This window comes from Pinus tabuliformis, chromosome 5_2 (assembly GCF_031772625.1).
Source record: "Pinus tabuliformis cultivar Carrire ecotype Pingquan chromosome 5_2, CPIR1, whole genome shotgun sequence".
In the NCBI taxonomy this organism is placed as follows: Eukaryota; Viridiplantae; Streptophyta; class Pinopsida; order Pinales; family Pinaceae; genus Pinus; species Pinus tabuliformis.
Window position 1 is genome coordinate 325,189,335 of NC_142306.1, and position 14,540 is coordinate 325,203,874.

The 14,540-nt window shown below is 32.3% G+C and overlaps 1 pseudogene; it reads right to left on the reverse strand.

The window, feature by feature from the left end:
• Positions 1-1,466: 1,466 nt before the first annotated feature.
• On the reverse strand, positions 1,467-11,168 carry LOC149158820 (putative nucleoredoxin 2; annotated as a pseudogene).
• Positions 11,169-14,540: the final 3,372 nt, after the last annotated feature.

Here is a 14,540-nt window from a genome sequence, read left to right on the forward strand (position 1 = left end):
AACTATTGGTTGTGGGCCTCTGGATGAATGGATGCTTCCCTCACTTTCCAACTAACACAATGTACTTCATACACCCATATTCTAACCATTTAGGTAATCCCTCTTCCTCATTCTCATTGACTTTAAAAACTAAATAAAATCTTTGCTTCCCCATTAAAAAGGCTTCTTATACTTTGACATTCTTGTTAAATAAAATTCAACCCGTTACACATTTTATGGGGACCCGGACATTCACATGGTATCATGTTGCTTTTGGGATTCATAACAGAGTTTAAAATTATAAAGTAAATTCCTTCAAAATATAAAGAAATTTTGAAGCTTCTTGATATGTGAGGAGGACAATATAAAAAATTTAACTGCTGAAAACTCTCTAACAAGACTGATCATTAATTTTTTAATCAGCTTAAAGGATTGAAGCTTGTACATTATAACATAGCGTAATATTAAAAAGACATATTCTTGTATAGATAGAAAAGAAGGAAAATCAAATTTCCACCAATAACAGGAGTTGTGTCAAAAGAAACAATAAAATTGACAAAATAAAAACTATATTTATTATAGTAGGGCTATAGAACATGTTTCCAGATAGTATATGTAGCATGAAAAAACTATAACTAAAAGTCCTTGCACCATGAAATACATGTCAGTAGTTTCAGTGTCCAGTGGAAATTTTTCTATAGTGTCATGGCCAAGAAAAACACTATGAATGCATACTCACTAAAAAAAAAAAAATGGAAGAAATTACATCATAACATGGTTTCCATGAAGTGTGACCCTACGACGAGTATTAAAATTGCAATAGAATCACTATGTTAAAATCCCCTGTCTACTCAAAACCTATTCAAAGGAAGAAGGCACTACTCTTACAAAGTCTGCACCCAATCCTTAAATGGTGAGTGACAGGCCCCAAAAACTATATTTGGAAAAAAGAATATACATCATTGCCAAAAAATTTAGAGCCTCCATCTAGGAAAACCAAATAACCAACAACTAAGTGTCTATAAGAATAAGCTTCAAATTTCATAACCTAATTTTCTAATTTTGAGCTAGAAAAGCTCAGGACTCAAACATAACCATATATTCTCATGTACATTGTTCCTCGCCATCTAACAAATGGTGGTGGGAACCATGAACTTGTTCCACAAAAACAATGGAAATTTGTTATGATATTTGGATGTGATGTTCCCACCATGGGGGTTTTGTTTCAACCTTTATTCTCTTCTTTTCAATGAAATTCATTCTGCTGTCCTTTTTCCCAATAACAACTTTTTTGTAATGGAACCTCTATATCTAGTTGCCCAATCCCACCCAATCCAACATATATACCAGATATATAAAAACTGAGCTCACATGAAACTCAGAGAGAAGCCATGACACTGGAATGTTACATGACTATATTTCAGGCTTGCTTACTTTGTCTAAACATACCTTTCAATATTAGTAATTTGATGTCGTTCATTTTCATTCTAACTTACTACATGCACACACTTGGGGTGCAACTCGTAACCACACTCAGCACACTGATAAGCCCAACCAGAGCCCTTTTCATCACAACCACAATAGATGTAAGGTTCTCCTCCATATTATGCAGACACAATATTCGATACATGAAGATGCCCAGCATGGTGAAATATTTTTGGAAAGCTCTTGGCCTCTTCATCTGTTCCTTTTGAACTTAAGCTAGATGACCTAGTGTAAAAGGATAAGCCATCTCCCAATGCAAGTTGATCAAATTTCTTCCTTAACTCATTACAATTTTTCCATCATGGCCTACTACGACGAGCGATGGAATTCCCCTAATGTTGAAATAGCATGAAAACTATTTAATCTTTTCATCCCCAAAAGGTAGAGCAAGCCATGGCATGGATTCATAGTTTGAACGAAAATCCACTTCATCTCTGTCACTGGAAATGAATATAATCTCACAAGACTCATCACCTTTCATAGATTCTTTCAAATTATTATAGACAGATATCAATCTTGGAGTGAAGTTTTGATAGGGAAGACACCATTGAGCTGTAAAATTTAGTTCAAAAGTCTTCCCTCTCTGTGAAGAGATGCTAACCTACAAAATCCATGTGGGCAACATTGAAAAACCCATGTGGACAACATTGTGAGCTCTACACCTAGAGGAGAATAAAATAAATCCTCAATTATACTATAAAATATCTTAAGGCTTGGACAAACTAGACATTTAAACTAAATCTCAATGTTACAATTTTCACTCTTAATATTTATATATGTACATTGCATGACACCTTATTGTTTCACATCTTTTTGGTGTTTTATTCTTTAAATTTTTAGATTAGCATAATTTCAGATAAAGTGTTTGTAGAACATCAGATAAGGTTTTCTAGTGATTGTGGCATCTAAAAATAGGTAATCCAGATGAGTTGATGACCCGTAATTGGAACTTGCAGGATACAAAAAATTCAGTTGCACAGGACTACAACAAATGACATCAAGATGCAACAAGTGAAATAAATTTGGTTAATGGTAGTTGCCCATCATGCCTTACACTATCTAGGAGGCTAAGGACTTGCACTTGGCCCTAATTGTTATTATGGGAGCTAACAAAATCCAAAACATAACTGCCAATGGCCTTTGTCGTCCAAGTGAATTGAACCCTAGTGATGGAAATATCAATGCTTAACTTTCACCAACCTAGCAAGCCACGACTAAAAAACTACAAAAGATAGAGGATTTTATTTAGTCCGTGAAAGATTGAGGATTGGATGACATAGAGATGCATCTGGGATGATTTTTTTTATTATGAACAACAACTTAATAGAGTTTTATTTCATTTATGATTAATTATCTTACAGGGTTTTCCTAACATAGTATCAAAGTATGTTATTGTTGTTTATTTTTAAATTTTTTAAAGCATGAATTTCCAAAAGACTCACATGGTTTCGTCCATGTCCAATGACATAATCGTGCTTGCCAGTCACAAGAAGATTCTCTAAAGTCTAAGATGCATGCCTGATATACTCCTTGTATTCCAACTTTGCTAATCTCCTCGTATTCCAATTCTGCTAATCTCTTTGGAGTAAATGGGAATGTTTGGATTCCATATTTATAAATAAGCTCTACACACTATGTTTGCATGGCTTTTCCCTTCATGTCTAGCATGATAAGATACGGGATGCCCTCTACCTCAAATCTCTTAATTGTATTCAAATTCGTGTAAGGAACAAGAAGCCAATGCATGGTCCTAGGATAGTTCTCAAAACAAACCTAATCCTCATTACTGGAAATGAACACAATCTCCAGTTATACTCCTTGATAATTCAATTGCTTTTAAATGTTAGTGAACATTGGGGAAAAGTTTTGACATTGATTATACCAGTGGGAAGCAAAGTATAGTCCCATAATATTTCCCTCTAGTTCTGCCACTTTCACCTAGAAATTCAGGAGAAATATCAATACTTCATGCATCGTTCTTCTGGTTATTTGTTTTATTAAATTGTAATAACATTAGGCACAAAAGAGTTGTTTCAAGTTGCATTCTCCTAGAAGTTTTAATGACATTTGTTATCTTCTATTCAATCACTTACATATATTTTTGTAAATTTAGTGCAGGCTTATCTAGACCTGAGTCATGTATATTAAATATTTAACTACATCACCAAAATTTTAAGGCATGGATTATTTTCTTATTTGAGTCATACTCTATTTCTTCCATGTCTTTTTTTTGAGTATGATGTGTACTAGAGTGCCTTGTATGGGAATTTTTAATAGTTATTAATTTGTCTAGAATTAAGATTTACATATTTGTTTGCTTGAGTTTGCCAAGTTACTGTATAGCTTATCATATCCAAGTTTACATGGGTTTGTCTACATATTCATTTCATTGATTGAACATCTAGATTCAATGCAAAAGGAGAAATCATACTGTCTCATACACACTAACCAAGAGTTCGTGGATCACACTGACCCCATATGGCCTGTAGTCTGCCCCTTGGTTGCAAAAATTAGCAGAATAAATGCAGACTTGGGAATTCACAAGATTCTAAAGAACCAAAATAAACTGACAAAGTTGCATACATACAGATTTAGGAAAGAAAATTACCTCTTTCCCATCAACTTTTATGAGAAAATCCCTGTGAGGCGTTGTCAGAAGAGATTGCAAGCTATGGTTGATGAATTCATGAATGATTGAGATTTCTTTTCTAATTAATTCATTGGGATAGTTTCATTTAGTTTATTTTTCACTGAGACTAAATATAAAATCGAGAGATAACTATGAATGCTTCTCTCGGAGATGAAAGAGCTGCCCAAATAACGATTCTTCATTTTCAAAACAACGCTTTACTGGTACTGAACAAAATCCTTCAACAAGACAATATGCCCAATTTTATTTATAGGTGTTTCATAATACTTGAAAAATGCACAAGTTTTCTCCCAATATTTGATTTGATTTACTAGGGATGTGTTACACTGCTTTTTGTCTCAGTATTTACAATCATGATAGAAAGAAAATCCATATAATTTCAAGCATGTAGCAATGGAATCAGATAACTTCCCTAATATGGTATTTATAATATTACAAACTCACATACACATTCCGAGTTCTAAACAACCATCCAATATCACTACATTTGCTAGTTAGCTTCTTCAACAGTTTTGATTATGTGTATTTTTCTTACTTACAATAGCTGTATTTTCCTTAGTTGCAACAATTTTGATTATAACACAATTTGGCTTCAATATTTGACAATATGAGTATACTTTTAGATGAATGGCTATGCGTTTATGGGTTAAGCATCCTCCATCTCTCTCTAACATTCCTTCAAAGTCAATTTCTTTGGTCTATGAAGAGCTACTTGGGCATTGTGTGTGTTTTATATTCCACTGTGGAATGTTGGGTGCGGTATTTTCCATTCTGAAATTATGGAAAAGAAAACTGGAACTTGCAAACACTCAATTTCACCGTCATGTTTATGTCCTTATATATAAACATATTCATTGGTTTTTGGAATGTTTGACAACAAGGAGATCAGAATATTGACTGTACTTGATATTCAAAATGTCTGTTGTGAGGCATTTTGACTGTTAAATCCACATTTTTCTGGTGAAGATTTCATTATCAAGGTTCTTTATAATCTATTATCTGTCTTTAGATTGTTCTTTGGGAAAATGTAGGTATACTCTGTCTCTAGCTTTAAATGTTTTGCAACATTATCTTGGTCATGCTATTACTTGTATTGTTGTAGTAACTTGGAAGTACATCTCATAACTGATAATGGAGTGTTGTGTGATTTAAAAAAATGTGCCTGCAATTGAGCTTGTTGCTCTTTGGTTGTAGCTAATGTAGCTTGGCTTGAGACAATATCTAACGGTGCTTGTTTTATGAATGCATGCCTTTTAGTGTACAACCATTATCATCATACTCTTCCTAATGTACTTTTGTTCTATGCAAAGAAATTTTTCATCCCAAGTCCTGGGTGTTACGTTGAATATTTTTAAATGTTGTATTGATCACCTTTGATTGGCAGTTTAATTGTTCACAAAATGTTTTAACTTTCAAGAGTTGAGTCTCACTAAAATTCTACATTTCCATCCAAAATAAAAGGACTTGAAGCCATGCTTGGAGCTATATAACTTTGTAATCCATAGCAGATTCATTCTCATTCAAAAACCATGCTTTATTGATTGTCGTCCTGTAATGGTTCTAAATATATCATGCTATGAATTCTTCATCAAGATTTTGGGACATGTGAAAGTGGGAACTAGCGAGTGTGTTTATCCAAATTTTCAAAAACCCCCACATGTGTGTTGGCTGCCACTCCACAATCAAGTTCATCTTAAATGTTGTTGGAGGTTTCAAAAGATTATGCATTTCTTGCATTGGGATTGAAAATTGCACATTTCTTTGTTTCAAGCATAAAAAAATCCACAAAGTTGATCGCGTGGATAACTATTTGACGCAGTTAGCTGCAACAACCCTTCCTAAAGGCCTTCATTTCCTCCCCATGCGCTTGGCCATGGAGTATAATTAAAAATACACCTCCCCAGGAAACCAACAGGTACTTCCATCCTTTTGAGAATGGTACTCTGTGTACACTAGATTATGTGGAAGCTTCAGGCTGTGTCAACACATTATAACAATATGCTCATCAAGAAGTCAACATGTCACCTACACTTGTTGGAGCTAAATCTCGGTGGGGAGAGTAACACACCTCACAAATACCTAGACTAGACCCATTGACACCTGCTGGTGAATATATGCTATCACACATTAAAAATATTTTATCGCTCTAGCTTGGAAGTGAATCTTCCTCCGCACCTAAACAGGTAGAGAATGTTTCACATGAGGCTTTTTAATGTTTGCAGCAGATTAAGAAAAATTGACTAGATGAAGATTTGGGAGGTTAGTTCTCAGGCCTCATATCCAAGGGAAAGTCAGAGAAGGTAAAAGAAGGTCAAAGTGTTAGCTGGTGGAAAATTGAAAGAGAGAATTTATTTATCTGTTAATGCCATGACTTCCTTTCAAAAAGTTGTGTCTTACAATTTAGTCTCTCCATTAATTTACACAATGTGTACCCAATTTCAATGAATGACCTATTAAATAATTAATAAGTTTCTTCCAAAACATCCCGAGAGGAATAATCCAAAGTTTTTGAATCATCCTAAACCAAGATCTAATATGCTCAAAATTGCTAAAAAATGGAGTAATCACATAAAAAGTTTGTTTTGAGACAATCTTCTAATCTCTTGTATACAAATAGTCACGTGTAATTAAAAAAGGTGAAAGTGTAGACAAACTTATATATATATCCACCCTTACATAAAATTTGAAGATTTGTAAAGCTAAGATATGATTCAATTGTACTTCTCACCTATTTGGCCACTAAAGACTTCTTCCTCGCCATATGTACCATGTGGTAAGCCAACATATTTGTAGCACCACTTAGAAATTCTTATGTGGCTTTTGGTCAAGTCCCAATAAGGAGTATAAAATTTCAGAAGCTTTGTCAAAACAAACTACATATTTTCCTATTTCTCGTGAGCACTCGAATTGTTTATTCCAAAAATAAGGGTTAACAATTAAGAGAGGACATCATAAAAACTGTCTAAATATCAACTTCTTCCATGTTATTTTATAAGGAAACTAAGTTAAGATTTTGAGGTAAAGATATTCACATAAAAAAGAGAGCAAAAACCAAAGAACGAAGATCATGCTTCAAATTTATCTAGAGTACAGATGATAAGAACTTTTAGATTTCCTCAAAGAAGTTCAATTGAAACTCCATGAAAAAATATATGCATCATGTTGATTACCGATCCAAGAAGCATTTTAAGATTAGGCATGCAATATCATGTATAATAGGGGAAAATAATTTCCCCGTAAGGGTTCATTAGAAGTCTGGAAACATTACTATGAACTAATGATTTGTGTTCAGTAGAATTCTGGAAACTGGAAACCTTACTATGAACTAGTGATTCATGGATTAAAGGGTTAAATAAACTGTGTTTTATATTTAAAATATATATATATATATATATATATTTCCATTTAATCTGTTTTCTATTGATTTTTTTTTTTTTTTTTTTTTTTGTTTTAACAAGTATGCCTGGAGAAATGAATAACTGCGTCATTGGAAAAGAGAAAGTAAACCCAAGCTCCCTTTCTCTTTTTTGAGTATGGAAACTATCACCTTCGCTTTGCACAAAGGAATCTAGTTCTTAAGCAATAAAATCAAATAGTTCCTACATAACAATGTAAACTTTGAAACAGGAAGTGATACTGTTACCCGTTTCATAGAGATAGCAAAAGGGTGACCCTATTTTGAAAAGGGGGGATGTAGAACACACATACTTTTTTTAGACCATAGTTTTTGGCACATTAAATTTTTTTATGTACATTAGGTTTTAGAATGTTAGTAATTTGCATGCAGATTTAAAAGAGTGGTGATTCTGCATCAGGCCCTTTTTTTAAAGGACCTATTTTTTGACTTTAAATTTTCTAATGTATGAAATGTAAATAATTATTTTCTAAATTTAACAAATTTTGACACTTTAAATTTTTGATGTCAAATTAAGAAAAAAGAAACAAATATAAAAATATATATTAAAAAAAAGACAAAAAAAAACATAAAAGGTAAATATACATACATATATATATATATATAAACCATAAAAAAAGTTGGAAAAAAAAAAAACTAAAAAAATATAAAATTAAGTAACTAAAAATAGAAAAATTTTAAAAAGCATTAACAAAAAATAAAAAAAAATATAATAGAAAACAAACTAGATTAAAAAAAAATAAAAAAAATGAAAGCCAATAAAAATCTAAAAAACTAATAAAAAAACTCAGATTAAAACTTTAAAAAATATATATGCACGTAGCTCTGCCACCCAGGGCCATGCCCCCACGGGCGTCTAGACGGTGGCTATCTGATTCTGAGAATCAGATAGCCACCCCCATGGGCGATCAAGTGGTGGCTATCTGATTCTCAGAATCAGATAACCACCACCTGACTGCCCGTGGGGGTGGCTATCTGATTCTCGACATCGGATAGGCACTAGCCAGCCACCCCCACCGGTGGTAGAGCGGTGGCCATTTGATTCTAAGAATCAGATAGCCACCACTTGGCCACCCCCACGAGTGACTGGGCAGTGGCTATCTGATTCCACGAATCGGATAGCCACCCGCATGGGCAACCGGGTGATAGCTATTTGATTTCAAGAATTGGATAGCCACCCCCACAGGCATTCGGGTGATGGCTATTCGATTCGTAGAATCGGATAGCCACCCCCACGGACAGTTAGGCGAAGGCTATTTGATTTCGAGAATCAGATAACCACCCCCACCGGTAGTCATGCGGTGGCTATCCGATTCTCGAAATCGGATAACCACCCCCTAAATGCCCTTGAGGTGGATATCCGATTCTCAGAATCAGAGCGGTGGCTATCTGATTCTGAGAATTGAATAACCACCAGCCGGCCACCCTCATAGGAGACTAAGTGGTGGCTATTTGATTCTTAGAATCGGATAGCCACCACCCAATCACTCTTGGGGGTGGTCGGGAAGTGGCTATTCTATTCTCGGAATCGAATAGCCACTACCTAGCCACCCATGGGAGCGGTGGCCAATAAAATTGTTCTTTTTAAATAAAAAATAAATTTTGTTAAATATGTTTATTGTGTGTGTGTGTGTATATATATATATATATATATATATAATGTCTTTTTTAATTTTATATATATTTAAAATATATATATATATATATATATATATATATATATATATATATATATTTTAAATGTTATTTTAAAAAATATCAAAAATATATTTAGATTTTTTTAATTTTAATGTTTTTTCTGTGTTTATTTTTTTTTTTAAATCCAAATTTTAAATTTTAAATTTTTTAATATAAAATTTGAAATGTTTTTTTTAAATTAAAAATATATTGTTGTTGTTGTTGTTTTTTTCTATTTTTTCTTTTTTTTTTAATTTTAAGTGTTTTTTTTTATTTTATTTTTTAATTTGAAAATATGTATTTTTTTAAAATTTTAATTGTTTTTCGGGTTTTTATTTTATTTTTAGTTTCATCATAATTTTATTTTTTATGGTTTTTTGAAAATGTTTTTAGTCTTAATTTTTGTAGTTTTCTAATTTTTTTTGTTTGTTTTTTTTGTTTGTTATTTTTCTATTTTTTTAATCTAGTTTGTTTTTAATTTAATTTAATTTTTTTAGTTTTTCTTAATGCTTTTTAAAAATTTCCTATTTTTACTTAATTTTACAGTTTTTAATTTTTTTTTTTTAAGTTTTCCAAATTTTTTATTGTTTACCACAAAAAAAAAAAAATGTTATTTTTTGAAAATATGTTTTTCTTATTATTTATTTATTTAAATTTTTTTATTTTTTTAATTCTTATTTTTTATAGGTTAATTTTGTTTTTTTTTAACATTTTTATGATTGATTTTAATTTATTTTATTTTTATTTATGTTTTGGTATTTTTTTTATTTTTTTTTTTTTTTTTATGTTTTTTCAATTTTTTTTTTTTTTTTATTTTTGTTTTTATTTTTAATTTTATGTTTTCATTATTTTTTTGAAATTTTAATGTTTTTCGGAGTCGTAACAAAATCTTTTACACCATTATTTCAAAATGTTGAAAATTTACCACCCAAAAAAAAGTGTTATTCTAGCATCAACACTTTTCGTTTTGAGGGTGTTTTTTGCACAAATTTTGCACCTAAAAATTCGGTTTTACTTACATTTTTTTAAAATGTTGAAAATTGACCCCCCAAAAAAAGCCATCGTTCCATTATTAGCACTTTTTATTTTCATGCTGTTTTTGCACAATTTTTGCACAAAAAATTCGTTCTCACTGCTATTTTTAAAACATGTTCAAAATTGACACTTAAAAAAAACCATCATTCTAGTATACACACTTTTCGTTTTTAGCACTATTTTTCATGTTTTTTCAGGGTTTTTTGGGTAGAGTTCTCGTTTTGAGTTTATAGTTCCTGTTTCAAAGTTTACATTGTTGCATGCATTCAAATATATAAATACAAATATCGTGCTTACCTCGAAAGGCTATAATTGGACCCAAAATCAATGTAACTACCGCATTGTTAAAAGCATTGCATGCTTTGAGTGACAAGTATTCGTGTTATCCAAGCTGGAAATGACAAAATATATAAAAAGCATTAAATACTTAAAACTCATAAAAGGCCACTAATAGGGTTTGGCATGGCTTAGAAAGAAACACGATTGGTAATGAAGCAGACATTCCTTTCTGAAGCCATGACATTCTTTGCAAATGGCCATAGAAAATCCCCTACCTCACATGACAACAACAGCAACAGTGACTCCGATTTAGAGGAGCAGAGATTCTATGAAAAATTAAACCGTGTTAGACACTAGCACTCTTCTTCTCCCTCTACTACCCTGTTTGACTCAAAGCAGGAGGAAGTGAGCACCCTACCCAACAGTAGAGAAGCCCACATATCTGCCTTCATTGAAGAAGAATCCCAACTCTTTAGATAGGTCTACAGTTCGAAACCGGAGCACCCCATTAGAGCCAAACCCTAATATTCCGTTTTTTTCGAAGGCTAAGAAGGGCGTAGCTGCAAAAAGAGACAAAGATGATGACTTTTCCGAAGAGCTACTCGAGTCAAAGAAGAAGAAGTCGATGTTCAAGAGAAAGAAAGCCATTGATGGAGAGCAACCCGAGCCAAAACAAGAAGCTGATGAGGCTACTAAAGACCAAAGAGAGCCAAAGAAGAAACAGGTGTCAAGGGAAAGAAACCCGGTGAAAAATAAGTCCCGGCTTCGAACCATATTACTATAGAGAAAATGAGGCTTCTACTGGAAACCTAATTACTGCTGGAGAAAACTATATTACTGGATTTAAGACATTTGTGGTTTATATCTTTTAATTTAGAAGCCGGCGAACCCATAGTAATAACCATTTTTCATCAACATTTCAAATCCCAACAGGGATCCATCATCAAGACATTCTTGAATGATGATAGTAGAAGAGCTTTAATGAGGGTATTAAATAGTTTATAATAGTATGAAGTGGGAAGATTAAATGAATGTCGGCTGTTTGTTTTAATCATTTTTATTTATTTTTTAATTAATTTTAAGAATTTTAAATTAATATTAAAAATTTTAAGGTATTTTTCAAATAGATCAAAATAATAATTAATCAAAATTATTATCACAAGTATTTATTATTTGAGTTAATATTCAATATATATTAATAATAATATGTATTTTTTTTAAAATAGTATTTAGTGTATTAATATTATTAAATATTAAATATTTAAATATTAAATATTAGTATTAATAATAATATTAAACTTAATGATAATATTAATGTTAATGTATCAATAATGATTAATTATTAATAACTAACAAATAATGATAGCTAATAATAATATCAATGTTAATGTATTAATAATAATGATAATTAATCATTAATGATAATATTAATGTATTAATAATAAATGATAATTAATAACTAATATTTAATAATAATATTAATGTATTAATAATAATGATAATTAATAATTAATGATAATATTAATGTATTAATAATAAATGATAATTAATAAGTAATATTTAATAATAATAAAATAAAGTTAATGTATTAATAATAATAATTAATAACTAATAACTACCAATAATATTAATGTTCTAATTTATACCTAATAGAGAGGCAACTAACTACTAATTGCTAGAAAAGGAAAGAGAAATTTACCTGCTGAGCTCTATACCTGAGATGTACTGGCGCTCTTAATTTCTCTGATTAAGGGAAGCTAGCTACCACTAAGCTCAATACCATTATCCATGTTGAGATTATGTGGATGTTTGATAATTTCAAGAGCTTCTCTGATCTTTCGGCTGTGATGTTTGTCTTCACATGCGATAATTGAAGTGTTTTCCAAGAAGACATGGTGCTTGGTTTTTGAGGAATGCTCTGCAAGGGCCGAAGTTCGAGACCTTTCATTCCTAATATTAGCTCCATGTTCCTTGAGTCTAGTCTACAAGGATCGACCTGTTTCACCAATGTAACTTTTTCCACATGAGCAATCTATTTTATAGACTCCCTTCTAAATTAAAAAACCATATTACTTCTAGAAAAGACGAGACTTTTGCTATAAAAGATAACCAAGAATAGATTAATGTTGGAAAATAAAACCAAGACCACTGTTGGAGAAGACCATATTTCTAGTGGAGACCTTGGGGCTAGAGCTCAAATGTTGGAGGAGAAATGGCGAGATAGCTGTATGCATTGTTGCAGGAGAAATGTGTCGCATATCATGAATCACTGAAGGATCGAATTTTTGGCTATAAGGCAATTATGGTGTTCCAACTACCTTAACCTAATCGAACAAATCAAGATGGTGTAATCAACATATAATCTAATGACCTAAAGTGCTGATGGATAGGCGAGAGGAAAGTTTTTCTCAGCGAGAATGCTTTACGATGTAATTACTATTGCAAATTGTAATGTCTATTTATACTACACATGCTCCCATAAATATTTCATTCAAATAAAATTCTATATTTCAAGTGATTTGTGACTTTTCTTTATGCGTATAAACAAGACTGAAGGCTTATAGCCATTGAGAGTGTTTCTGTGCAAAAATCGATGTTGAGTTTGCATCAAAATAATTCATCCTTTATCCCCAGAAACCTGCAGAGCTCCTCTGCCATTCACGAAGATAGAGACTGTGGTCGTACACAACCATCTGGAGCAGAGATATTTAGTGGAATTTGTAGCTTCGAAAACAATAGAGATTTTCAGTTGAATTCATAGCTTCGGTGGCAGGAGAATTTTGCAGGTAACAAGTTCGAAATTTCACTATTTATAGGTAACAGGCAGCACGAAAAGGCAGCGTGAACAGGGGGGCAAGCAGAGGACAGGTTTTTGTGAGCATAGTGGACAGCCAGTGTGAACAGGGTTTTGCGAGAACAGAGTAGTGAGGCAGTTAACTTCTAAATAATTAAACGTTCAGAACATGGAAAATGCTCAGAAGATCCAAGGCGTAAAGAGCAATGTAATTTCTGATTTTGTGGAAACAAATCATTTGGGTCAAGTCATAATTACTTCAATAGACAAAACAGGAAGGTGGATTTGGGTAAATGAAAAGAAATATGAGGGCATTTTAAGGCGTAGGATTGCTCGCCTTAAATGGGGACAAATGTGAATAAAACCGATCAAGATCAAGAAAAAGAAAAAGAAAATGAATAAGAGAAACAAAAATAAAGAAGAATCAATCATTTACAGTCCCACATCTACACCTCTTACTTGGTCATCAAATATATATGTCCAAGAACTGATGAAGGTGAAAACAAGCCTGGATATTGTGGAAGCCAAAGAACAAGAAAGAGACCACAAAATTTTAGAGATCACAATTGCAAACGAATGTCTAATGGAAGGTAATAGAATTCTAAAAGAATAGGTAACAATGTTACAAGAGGTTCTAGAGACAGGGAAACAAGAATGGAAAAACATGAAAGCAGTAATAACAACAAACAAAGATGTGATAATTTCTAAACAAACTCAGCTAGATGCATAGGTATCTCACCAAACAGACATTTCCAAAGAGAAGGCAAAAATGAATAGTGGGAAAGATAGTCCAAAAGAAATCAAAGATAGAGCTGAAGACACTAATGGTCACATAAGGACAGAAGAAGAAGAAGATGCAAGTGATTGCAGAGCACAAGAAATAGAACAAAAAGAAAGACACGACAGAAAAACAAACTTTATTATCAGGGGAATAAGATATTATCGGAAGAATGAAAGTACTCTCAATTTGACAAGAGACTTTCTGAAAGAGAAACTACATTGGAAAGGGAAAATTTGCCAAGCAAGAAGGGTTGGGAGGATATGTGAAGAGAGGCCTCGACCCATAAAATTCACCATGGCAAGCGTATAAAAAAAATGATAGCTTTTGGGTAGCAAGAAACTCTTGAAAGGCTCATACTTCCTCCTTGATGAAGATTCAACCAAAAAACAATGAGAGGAGAGAAGGGATGAAGTGGAGAAAATTAGAACAACAAGAAATGAAGGGA